Genomic DNA, 2968 nt, shown 5'->3' with positions numbered 1-2968 from the left:
GGGAAGTGTGTTTCTTCCCTTGTCATTTACCTTTTCCAATGTTTCATTTCACTAATCTCTCTTCTTTTCTTAACAGCTTTACTTCCTTCATTGTTGTTTTTTTTCTTTACTTTATTTCTAATTGCCTCATCTTGAATGAGCTTCCAGTGTCTAAAATTAGAATTCTTCAGAATCCTAAGAAGATCTAAGGAGACATTAAATGTGTTCCATTTTCCAAAAGACAAATCTGGAACATTTAAATTGTTTACTAAAGGTCATATAATACTAGGATTCAAAGTTCTTTACCATTGGGACATTTTATCTAAGGAATGATTGGGATTATATACATCACACTACCTTTCAACCAGAAATTTATCAAGGAAAACCTGCCTTATAGTATGACCTTTGGCTTTTATAATTCAGATTGAAAGAATGCTTGCTCATTTTGCCACTGAGCACATTAGCATCCTGTATCTTCACAAGGTTAATTTAATGGACTGCTATGCATATTGATGAATACTTCTGTGTTTTCTCAAAGTCACCAAATTAGAATTTCTGAATGTTCATCAGCCACATATGCAATAGGAGTAGTCTAAAGTCAATGAATTTCTGTTATGCCCTTTCTAAAACTGATATTAAAATTGCATATGCAAATTTAAGTTCAAATTGTTGTGATAAAAGTAGACATGTAAGTAAAAAAACTCATTTTCATTTTTCAAAGTTACTAAGTTCATTAGTGGTTATTTATTGGGTTAAGACATTGAATCAGAAAATGGGCCTCTGTCTTTCTCTGAGTATTCAAGTTTAGAAATGCCTTACTTAAAATGCAAGAAATTTCCAGTAAGTTTCCAGGCTGCAGAGATACATTATTTATGTTAACAAACTGGAAAGAGTTCATTTGCTTTAATATTTATAAGGGAGATCAATGAGACATACAATGCAGTATTACTAAGCTCTAAAACCACTACAAAACATAGATTCAATTAATGTAATGTTAACCAAAGAATACACTCAGCAATTCATAAATAAATAATTATAATAAATGTCCAGATTTTTAAGACTCTTTGGAATACCCTACTGAAGCCAGCCATTAAGCAATGTATTCTGCTACCTAAATCCATTAAAAAATGTAATTTTAAGGAAAATTACATGCAGTCTTGCTCAGAGCAGATTACATATTTTAAAGCTATATTGGTTTTTAAGCCTTTGAAGATAATAAGGAGGTTCATTAAGCTATTACATTTGAGTTACTTGAAATATTGAATAACCTCAGAATGACCCAATTCTAAAAGGTTTAATTGGCATGAGCTATGCCATGCCTTTTAAATAAAATATTTTGTAAGGTATTCATAAAAACACTAATAATCAAAACATGTTTACAATAGATAAATAAAAGTGAAAAATTGCACTGGTAAACAATTTGAGAATAAAAATGTTTGTAAATAAAATATCTGAATCAAATGAATTTAAAGGCTAGGGCATTTGGAAATACAAAAAACACAATATATTTCTTTCATATAAAACTTTCATATGGGCCAGAAAAAATAATTTTGTTTTTTTCCCTTCAGTACAAGATGTGATTTAGGAGTATATTAAACATTAACCAGCAATTAATAAGAATTTTGAAAAAAATTCAAAGGAAGTGAAAGGACTTTTTCTTAAAATATTTATTTTAAACATGATATAGGAATAGCACTGTGATCAACATTATTCAAATCTGCATGTAGTGACTTGCAAAGCAGGGAGACTGAAATCTAGCGATTCAGTTCGAATGCCCTACAGCTATCTAATCAAGCACAAGAGTTGCCAATCAGCATCACTTCACAATTGACATACGTTTTAATTTCATTTATTAAAAAACTGTATTAAAGCATTGCAAATGAGTCAGTTCATATATTAAAGTGCATGTATCAGTCAGCTCAAGGGACTTTTAAGCTTTATCAAATACTTTTATCTTGATCATATTGAAATTCCTTCCAGCAGTTTATGAAATGTTCATGAATTCTTGGATGAAGATTAACATAAGTTTTTAGAGTTAACTTATATTTGGGAATTCTTTGTACAGTTGATATCAATAGGTTTTTGCAAAAAACATTATGACTAATTTTTTAATTACCATGTAAAATGTTAAGTATTATAATTAAGTATAATATTCAGATGAGAATCACCACATTTTAAAAATGTAGTAATAAATGTTGTGTATACCCTTCCATATTGATTGGATCCTTGCAAGTTATTTCTTTCCCTGAAACTTTGAATTTGTAGGATAGAGAACGCATGGTTTCTTTTGACTATAAAATAGTGTCATATTAGAAATTAGGTGTTCTGTTGCTGTTGATAATTTGTACTGGTTCTTTTTTTTTTTTTTTTTTTTTTTTTTTTTTTTTTTTTTTTACTGGTTCTAAATTATCCCAAGTGATGAAATTATTTTCATTGGTTTACTGACTTAGAAAAGCTCAATTGATAGTTAGCTCAAATCATGAAGCAAATTGCTTTTGATTTTTGAGATGTTGAATAATTCAACGTATTTTCTTAGTAAAAAGAACACTGATAGAAATAAAGGAAGCAGCTATGCACTAGAGACAGTTTTAAACACACAGTCTCCAAAAATGAAGACATTTGTATGCCTCTGATAGCACTGATTAAGTGGCCCATCTCTGTTCCAGTTGGGGTACATAAAATGAATGTAAGTGCTGTTAACATATGAAAATTCACTTGTGCTGGTAATGATTGAAAGAAAAAGAAAAACACAGAACACTTAACATTTTTTGAAAAACGAATTCACTGAAGAAGGTTTGTTTCTATCTTCATTCAACTGCCCTCTTCATCAGCCATTCCTACATTCCAGAAGGCTATATACTTGACACATCTATTATCTCTTACTATCAGATGCCAGGGAGACTCTGTATATTCAAAGCTTACATGTTGCATTATAAAGCAATAATATTTACTATTTATTTGTTGTTGTGGATTTGGATCTATATCATGG

Source organism: Herpailurus yagouaroundi, unplaced genomic scaffold, assembly GCF_014898765.1.
Source record: "Herpailurus yagouaroundi ecotype Mexico unplaced genomic scaffold, PumYag 164, whole genome shotgun sequence".
NCBI classification, from domain to species: domain Eukaryota; kingdom Metazoa; phylum Chordata; class Mammalia; order Carnivora; family Felidae; genus Herpailurus; species Herpailurus yagouaroundi.
The sequence above is the reverse complement of the archived record's forward strand: the minus strand, read 5'-3'. Positions refer to the sequence as shown.